Genomic DNA, 9,939 nt, shown 5'->3' with positions numbered 1-9,939 from the left:
ATGTATGGATTGTGATAAAAGTTTTACAAGCCCCCAATAAAATGATTTTTTTAAACACTTGCTGTTCACAGAGAGAGACAGTTTGGAGATAGATATACAATTGGCGACATAGAAATCAATACGGTGTACAAAGCTAAAAAAAAACAAAGAAAATCTCAGTAGCTATGTTATATTTGAATGGTCATTATCATAACATGGGCAGGCTTAGAACCAGGGCGTGTTGGGAACCTGTCAAAAGGACCATTGGTACTTGGTGAGACTAATATGGATAGAGATGGGAGAAACTGGATCCAGAAGCCAGCTTTGGAAAGGGCAATGTATTGTTCCCAGGAATATGATGGTTTATGTCCCGAACCTAAAAACATTCTGCATTAGCGTAGGTCATTGATTGACATAGCTAATACATGAATCCAATAATCAAATAATTAAATGAAAAATAGAAGTCAGGTTCTAATTGATCATTCCATATAAAAGATAACTGAATCAGAAGGTCAACTGAATAGGATATGATAGGAAGGTATTGACAAGAATTTTTAGAGTATCAGAACTGTAGTTAACTGGGTCAGTGCTCCTAATAGCACTCTGTACAAGATATTCAAAACAAAACAAAAGAAAACAATCCACCTCACTGCCATTGAGTCGATTCCAATTCAAAGAAATCTTTGGGACAGGGTAGAGCTGTCCCGATGGGTTTCTGAGACTAACTATGGGAACAGAAAGCCTCATCTTTCCCCTGCCAAACAGCTAATGATTTCAAACTGCTCACCTTGCAGTTAGCTGCCCAACGCATAGTGACACCACTAGCTCTCAGTAATGATGAGAACAAGACAGAAATCTAGGTTGGATCTCAGGACCTATTCATTATCTCTGATAAGTTAATACAACTTATACAAGCATAATGATTGGCAAAAATATGCTCTCAATATGTTAGTTATTAAGGTGTTTTTTAGGAAACTATAAGAAAACCACTTGAGTACCCTTGCACCCAACTAGAGCAATTCAGAAGACGATTTCTTTCCCTCAGATTTTCTCTCTTTACTGGCATTTGATGGTCACACAGAGGTCAAAGCTCACTACAAGGCACCAGGTTCTGAGAGTGAAGACTCTAATCATTTCAAGCAGTCAGCTTGAGACTAACAAAAGGAGTGCTATCTGACAGTTAAGGTTTGGGAGTCAACCTATCTAATTTCAAATCCTAATTTGTCCATGTTCTCTATAATCTAAGCCAATTGTCTTAACCTGCGTCTCTATTTTAACTCTCCACAAAGCAGGCATGATAAAAGTATCATAAGGATTAATTGTCATAAGGAGTAATCTGCTCTAATGTATGTAAAGTAACATTAACAATTGTATGTTTCTCTGTTGAGGACTGGCTTGGGAGACAAAGGAGGGCTAAATCTGTACTTTGGGATGTTTGTAGTCTCAGCGCTGAAGCTTGAGGAGGGACTATAAAGAAAACATGCAAGAGCGAGTAGGTCATGATGGCAATGACTTAATAGGTTGACCACTATTGAGGAATATACTTAAATGTTAATAGAAGCCTGAAATCCATTCATCTAAAGCAGTGTTTCCTAAAACAGGCAACACTGTCCCTAGCGGGGCACTGGAATGATCCAGGAGGGCTGCAAAAGCAGATACCTACATTTTATCTTGAATTAGGGACTATAGTATAAAAGTTTTTCATTGCCAGAGGGTACTGAATAATTTTTTTTTTCTGAAAAGGAGGAGGTAGCCAAATAAATTTGGGAACCTATGAGCAAAAGCAATGTTTTAAATGAAGGTTTCAAATATTGTGGCAGAATTTTCCATGGGGAAATTTTGATAATAACAAAGGCTTTGGATATTCCTCACTGGACAGTGTATCAGCTACTGTTTTATCACCATGGAACCAAATTGAAGCTTCAGTTGCAAGCCCACTGGAAAGTCACGTCACAATGCTGCCCATGAATCTCATCCTTTTATAAGATTGTTCCAACCTGCTTTGGATGAGGAAAATCTTTTTCTCCTTTATGTTAATACATTTTCTATTATCGTTTTAGTCAAGGAATTCTGGTGGCACAGTGGTGAAGCAGTCAGCTGCTAAGTGAAAGGATGGCAGATCGACTTCATCACGTGCTCCGGGGGAGAAAAGACCTGGAAATCCGATGCCGTAAAGGTGTCGGCCTAGGAAACCTGGTGGAACAGTGCCTCTCTACCCTATCCGGTCACTAGTTGTCAGAACTGACTGGACAGCAGTGGGTTTGTGAGGGGTACTTTATTTCACCCCAAACCCACACTTGCTAAAATGGCAATTACTTTTAGCTTAATGAAAAGGAAAATAATTAGTATAACTAAGGTGATTAGCCAAAATGAATCACCAATTTATGGAGGAGTACAGCTCAGCAGGAGCATTGCTCCCTTCCAGGTGTGGGCTCCAAATTACAGCTTCCAGCACCACTAAAAAGGGCTTATGGGGGAGGAGAAAGCATCCTCCCATTGAGAAATAGGCAGCACTTCTATTACTGCCAAATAGCTAGCTTTCCCTCTCCGATGCCCTCTCGGGATTGGCCTTTTTCATCCACAAGGGTCACTTCCAGGGAAGCAGAAGAGTCCATATGAGCAGGGCTTTGTAGTTAGAACAAACCTCGGACTGCATCCTACTGTGTGTGCTAAGCTGAGTAATTTAACCTCTGTGAGCTTTGGTTTCCTCATCTGAAAGTGAGACACTATTTGGTAACCATCCCATAGGAGATTTATAAGGATATAATGAGATCTTTAATTCATTCGACAAATGGTTATTATATGTCTACTATATGGCTGACTTGAGACTGTGTTAAAAGCTAAAGATAAAACAGAGAGGAAAAAAAGACAACACACTCTTCCTGCCAAATGGAACTCACAGTCAAGACAAGAAGAGAACGGTATCATCCCACATGCTGGTAGCCTTCAAGAATACATCTCGACAGGAGCAATAGGGAGTTGGAGGTATTTTAGCAACTACAGACTAGGCCTCTTGTCCACAATTAATACAAAGAATACTACCTGCCTGGCCATATTTCTGAAAATGTACCCTCTCCCCATGCTGCCCCACTGTTATGCACTACCTGCTTATTAGGACATCCCCTGTTCCTTGTATTCACTCATTCAGCATTGTATATTAGTAGCTATCGAAAAGAGACAAATGGGACATGAGCACGGTAAGGACGATGAAGAATGGTGAAAGAAGAAATTGGAGAATGTAGCAGGGGCCATGTTCTATATGTCCTTCTAGGACATATTCAAGGTTAAATATTCTATTGCACATGCAATGTGAAGATATTGAAAATATTTAGGATATACAAGGCCATTTTATGCTTTGCCAATATTTTAGCATGAGAAATTTCCAACACAAAGAAAATTTGTAAGAATTTTTTGGTGAACATCCACATACCCTCCACCTTCACAATCTATCCTTATTACACTTGCTTCACCACATAAAGTCATTCATCTATACACCCCTCTACCCATCCCATCCACCTTATGTTCTCAGGCATTTAAAAATAAATTGCAAAGTAAGGCAGGCGAGCACTATGAGCCTGGGTTTGTCGTGAAACAAAACTCATACTTCACCCACATGCATTATCAACTAAACTCCAAAAATCAAACAGATCGCCACTGAGTCAATTATGACTCACAGTGACCACAGGACAGAGCAGAACTGCCCCCTTTGGGTTTCCAAAAGTACACCTCTTAGTGAAAATTAAAAGCCTCATCCTTCTCCCATGGAGTTGCTGGGCGTTTAGAACTGCTGACATGTGGTTAGCATCTCAATGAGTAACCTACTATGTCACCAGACATCCTTTTCATATCATTAACTAGAATGCAATATTTGTTTTGGTTTTTCCTTTTCGCAAAAAAGAAAAAAAAGCATTTTAAAAAATCTGACTCAGAGTAGCAATTTCCTCTCATGGGGAGCTCAAAAGAGTCTTGTGAGGTGATGCAAATGTTCTATAGCTTGTTCTGGTGAATAGTTAGATAAGCATTGATATAGAAAAATCTACCCAGATCAAGTATGATCTCATTTAATTTTTACAAAGACTATCCGTACAGTGGGTAAGGGTACTCATTTTACAATCATCAAACCAAGACTCACAAAGGATAAATAAGACAGCGAGAAAATGGCACATTTAGTACTTTACGCATACTACTGTGTGTATGTTATACCTCAATTAAAACAGTAAAAAGGAAAAATATAGCTAGTGCGTACATAATTACGATGTACAAGATATTCAGTTAAATTTAGAGACCAAAGATGAAATTCTCTTTCTGTTTACTCTGATTTTCTAAATAAAAGACAGATTACAAAAAAGGAAAATACGTCACTTCCATAAGTTTAACAAACATTGAATGAGTGCCTAACCTATACTTAGGCAGTATGGATACTAAAATGCCTAATACTATGGTGATAGGTTTTGTGTCAACTTGGCTAGGTCAAGATTCTCGGGAGTTTGGCAGTAATAACCCATGGTGTGACCTCCCATAGCGTAATCAATTCCATGATGGAATCTGCTGTGAACAACCCAGCAGTACTGGGAAGATTAGGGGATACTATACCCCGCCCCCCCAAATAAAGAAATTGGAAGTTTCTTTAGGGGGCTGGCCTACTTCCTATTTAAGTTGATACTTGCTTCTTGCTGGTCTGGATCTTGCATCTGACTTACAGACCTCCATTTCTTTGGACTTGAGCCAATGGCCTGCCATATTGCCTGAAAAGCTTGGTAGTGATCAGCAGCCTACCAACTGACCTGCTGACTTTGAATTTATTGGACTCTGCTGTCATAGGTCTGACCTGCTTGATGGATTCATCTGTCTAGGCATCCACCAGCCTATGGTCTTCATGGTTCATCCTTCTGGTTTATTAGACCCCAGGTCCACAGGAATCAAGTAAAGCCTCTAGCTTAACCTCTGACTCACAGACTTGCACTAGACTGGAATTAGCTGCTTCTTCAGTTGTGTAAGTGACTTTTTGATAAAGTTATGGTTGTTTTTCTTAAAACAACAAAATCATTATTAGTTTTGCTTCTCTAGAGAATCCAGCCTAACAGAAATGGAAACATTTATGGAGCACCTACTTTATACCAGATACCCTTTAAGCATTAAGTCATTTAATTTTTACAAAGACTCTCCCTGCAGTAAGTAAGCTTACTCATTTTACAATAATCAAACTAAGATCCACAAAGAATAAGTAACTTGTCCAGGATCAGAAAGCTAATAAGTAGCAAATCCAAGATGCAAGTCCAAGTAGTCTGGATCCAAAATCCTTTGGTTTTTTGGTCTGCTTTCACATCATTATAGAAGGTTCATTTAAGAAGAAGTGATGTCATAAGAATTTAGCTAATATTTTTGTTTATGTTATAAGCAGTAAAATAATAATCATAAGGGCAATACCTAATAATTACTGAGTAGCTACTGTGATGTGCAGTAGGTACTGTTTAGATGGTTTTACATTATTAATCCACTTAATCTTCACAAGACCCAAGCCGATGAGGTAGGCACTATTATCATTCTTACATAACAACTTAGGGAACTGAAGCACAGAGAGGTTGGAAGCACTTGTCTGAGGTCACTTAGAATGGCAAAGTTTGGATTCAAATTTAAACAGTTTAGTTCCTGACACCCAAAGAAGGAAGAACATTAGAGATATAGCCAAAGGGTTCATGGTGATGGTTGATCCTTAAAAACAACAGTATTTAAAGAAACTAGGAATTAAGTATTGCATTTGAAACAATTGAAATAAACAAAAGCAATTCTAGACAGCAGCTAGTACTAATTGGTTCTTGAGAGCAGGGTTGAAGGGCAAAGAATTGTGACTGCATCTCCCTCACCATCTGCGACCCCCTGCGAAGCTGCCACCAGTTCTCTGAGTAGTAAAATATAAGACAGACATAAAGGTAAATTTGGCGAACTGTTGGCTTAGGGTGAATTACAGGACCCGTATGTCAGTCACTTGTTATTTGCTTAGCTTCCACTCATGTGTTTGGTGCTGATAAGCAGAGCTTCAGACTCCAAGTGTTAGCCTATCTAATCATTGCCAAACTCCAATTATATTTTTCCGTTTCCTACTTCCTACTAGATAGTTCAAAAACTAAGCAAAATGGATTGACAGGAGCAAACAGTTGATGATACAAAATAAAATCTACTGTAATCAAATAAATTCCAATTCATAATGATCCTGTAGGCCAGAGTAAAATGGTTCTATGTAGTTTACAAGGCCGCAAATCTCTATAGAAGCAGATTGCCTCACCTTTCTCCCAGAGAATAAATGGTCGGTTAGAACCACCAACCTTACAGTCACAAGCCCAACATTTACCCTGACAGAGTACATTTTAATGACACAAGAAAGTACTAAAAAAGACAAAAGAATAACATATTAAAACTACTAAAGATGATCAGGGAGTAGATACAATCAATTCAGGCTATAACTTCACAGATATCCATTGTCCTTTGGTTAATTCTGGTATGGTACCTCCAGTCCCATCCCCAAGAACCCACTATTAGTGATTCGATCAGAACTTGCAGGAACTCTGTAGAAAAGGACTCTCTTAAGTAAGAAAGTTCCCTAGATAATGCACCATTCAAAGGCTTTCAAAAGCTTGCTGTCCCCACCCCCAACATGTGTGTGAAAAGATCTGAACAAAAGCTAGCACCTAATCATTTAAATCCCTTCTTAGACCTTAGCTTTAAGACTATTGGAAAAGTGGGCTCTGAGGCAAGCATGGAAGATGATTTGTCAGCTGAGCCTTTCATTGTCTCTCAATGTGTACCCTGGAAGATAGGGAAAAGATGGCCATAAGCCCCACTTAATTACCTTTGTTTCACACTTCAAAACTTATACATTCATTTCAGTTTTTATTTCATGAGTATTATACGCACAATGAAGGATATTTAAAGGCATGTATACATGCATGCATGTGCGCTCATGCACATGCATAAACATGCATACTCCAGAAGAAAAAAGGAAACAACTACCACCTATATTTACACTACACTTTCCATCACATAGTATTTACTGAACACCCCCTAATTGTCTCACCTTATACTTCATATGGTTTTTTTTTCATATGTTATTTCTTACTGGCATTTCTAGTGCAGAGGAGCCATTTTTAAGACTACAGTACATCGTAATTATGTACAATGATGTTCCTAAGAAAAACATTTGTCATGTAAATATCCCTCTTAGCAACATATGGAAGATTTAATCCTGTTCCCAAAGAAAATTGTAAGCAATCAATCATTCTACCAAGCCATCCTCAATCCTCTATGAAAAATCAAGTCAATGTGCATAACTTTGATCACAGAACCCTAGAGAAGGGCGGACAAGTAAAAAAGCGGAAGCTGCAAGGCCACTGGAAAAAGAGTGGATTTCCTGAACATTCATCTAGCCCAGTAAGAATAATAAAGTGAACCAAAGGGGAAAATACAGACCTGTTTTCTGCCATATTAACATTCAATGAGTGTTTATAATTAGCAATTCATAAGAATGTGTTCTTTCTGGTGATAAGCATCATGTTGATGGCCTTTCAGATGATTCAGGGCACACATGGCAATACTCTGGGCACCATAAGTAAAACGAGTAGTACTACAAAATCAAAGCAACCTTTTTTTAAAAATAAAAACCTAACAGCTGCTCTGTTGGAGAAAAATGAGGCTTTCTGTTACTGTAAAGATTTACAGCCTCAGAAACCCTAGGGAGAAGTTCTACTCTGTCCTATAGGGATAAATCAGAACTATATAATCAGAATTATAACCTTCTGAACTGGCCTAACTGCCTTGCACGTAACTAGCCCAGAAGATCCCCTCTGAAGCCACTGTGTTTAATCTACCTTGTTCTCTGGAGTGTATGCTAAATCGAAGACTCATCCTCACTTATGGTTTGTTTCATAAAATTGCCTTCATTAGTTTTTCTCTTGTTTGAAAAACTGATAGAAAGATTAGATTGCTCTGAGTACCCTTTAAACTGAAGGCTTGCTAAGGCAAAGAAAGATATTCACTTAAAATTTAAAATGTCAAGCCCTATGAGATCCCAACTCCAGTAGATCTCAACTTCAGTAGCTATTGTATCAATGGTAATTCTACAGTCTTCTGTAGCCAGTTTCTTCATTTGTCAAGGTTGATGGTTTTCCCTCTTTTCTTTTACCTTGGAGGTCTTCCCAACCTTCCTTAAATGCTTGGCCATCTAAAAACTGTTGTTTTATGCAGGGCAACATTCCTGTAAATTTGTTTCAAAGCTTTAATGATTTGGGAAGATATCTAACTTGAATTTTGTTTAAAATTGTTTATTAGCCCTCACCCTGTCACAAGTACCCTTTGTTTGAAGGCACCCTAACAAAACTAAGACAAATATCTGAGAGAACTTATCTGCAGACATCCACTGATTAGAGAGATGTTTAAACACATTTTGTTTGGAATAAACACATACATGTGTGAAGTGGAACACAGAGCAAAATATTTTGTACCTACTATAAAAGGTCATACACTGGGTGGTGCATTACTGGGAAAGAACAACAAATACAGCCTCGGACTTCCAAAAGTTTACGGTCTAGTTTACAGACAAGCAAACAGGCATTTAAAGAAAACCATATGTGGTAAGGCTATGCGAGCTATGAGAGAACATGGATGGAGATCTAAATTGCACTTTGAGAGTTAGAGAAAGCTTCCTGGAGGAGTGTTGAATAGCTTAAGTATTGAAAATGAGTAGAGATTAGGAAATATTCCTCCAATGAGAAATGGATAAAGAATACATTATGTTATGGCATAGTTTCACAATATGAATGCTAAAAATAAACCTTCTTACTTGGTGAACTTTTTAAAAAGTCAGAGTTATAGGGATATTTAATAGTAAACACAAAAATTGAAATAATATAACCAACTATTTTGGTGAAGGGAAGACAGAATATGAAATAAATTCCCTTTCTCTTTGCTCATGCAAAGTTAATACATACCATCTTTAAAATTAGAAGACTAAATTTTTATATGAAATTATAGTTACAAAGATAGCTATTTGAAAAACGAGAAAGAGAATACAAACTTTACAGACTACTAGCAGTATCTCTCTCACATACCTCCTCCCTCCTCTCGCACACATGCACACATTTACACACACAATCAAAAATCTTATAAAAGCCTCGGAGAAAAGGCCAGGTCTGTTCTACTTAATTCTTACTTATCTTTGTAACCATGGCAATGACTCTTGGTCCAACTCTAAGAGCTAAGCTACTAGGATGTTCATGTATTTACTGATTAGGCAGGTTATTTTGTTAGCCCAAGGCAGTAGATCAAGATAAAAACAAGTTGTTGGCATGATTAAAATAAACATGAAGATTCATGATGGGCATTTGGTTCCTGGCTTGGGGCCCACACTATGGCTGGTGTGTTAATCTGGGTTGACTGAGAAACAAATTCATAGACACTCATATAAAGAAAGAGCTTTATACAAAGAGTAATTGTACATTTAGAAAACATCACAGCCCAGTCCAGATCAAGTCCATAAACTGATATTAGCCCATATGTCCGATACCAATCTATAAAGTTCTCTTCAGACTCACAAAACACATGCAATGATGCCGAATGCAGGAAGATCACAAGCCAGTGTGTGGGAAGTCTTGTGAATCCAGTGGCGGTAGAAGTATCTGAGTGCTGGCAAGCGCCTCAAAATGGCTTTTGCAGCTCCGAGGCTCTGACTGCCATCAGCCTGTCTACTTGTGGCTTGTCAACAAGAATACCTCACAGGGACTCAGCAGGGAGAGAGGGTGTCTCCCACCTCCAGGAGCGCAGAAGTTCCCAGAATCCTCAGAAGGCCAGGCCCACACAGAGGTCTCATTGGCTATGACCTGATTGACAGGCTAGACTGCATCCCTTCACTCTTAATCCTCTCAAATTGACAAGGGGCAGTCTGTGGTAGTAACATAATCATTTGACAAT

Source organism: Echinops telfairi, unplaced genomic scaffold (genome assembly GCF_000313985.2).
Source record: "Echinops telfairi isolate 266 unplaced genomic scaffold, ASM31398v2 ScPeMD7_6080;HRSCAF=6971, whole genome shotgun sequence".
In the NCBI taxonomy this organism is placed as follows: domain Eukaryota; kingdom Metazoa; phylum Chordata; class Mammalia; order Afrosoricida; family Tenrecidae; genus Echinops; species Echinops telfairi.
Note: the sequence above shows the minus strand (reverse complement) of the source record.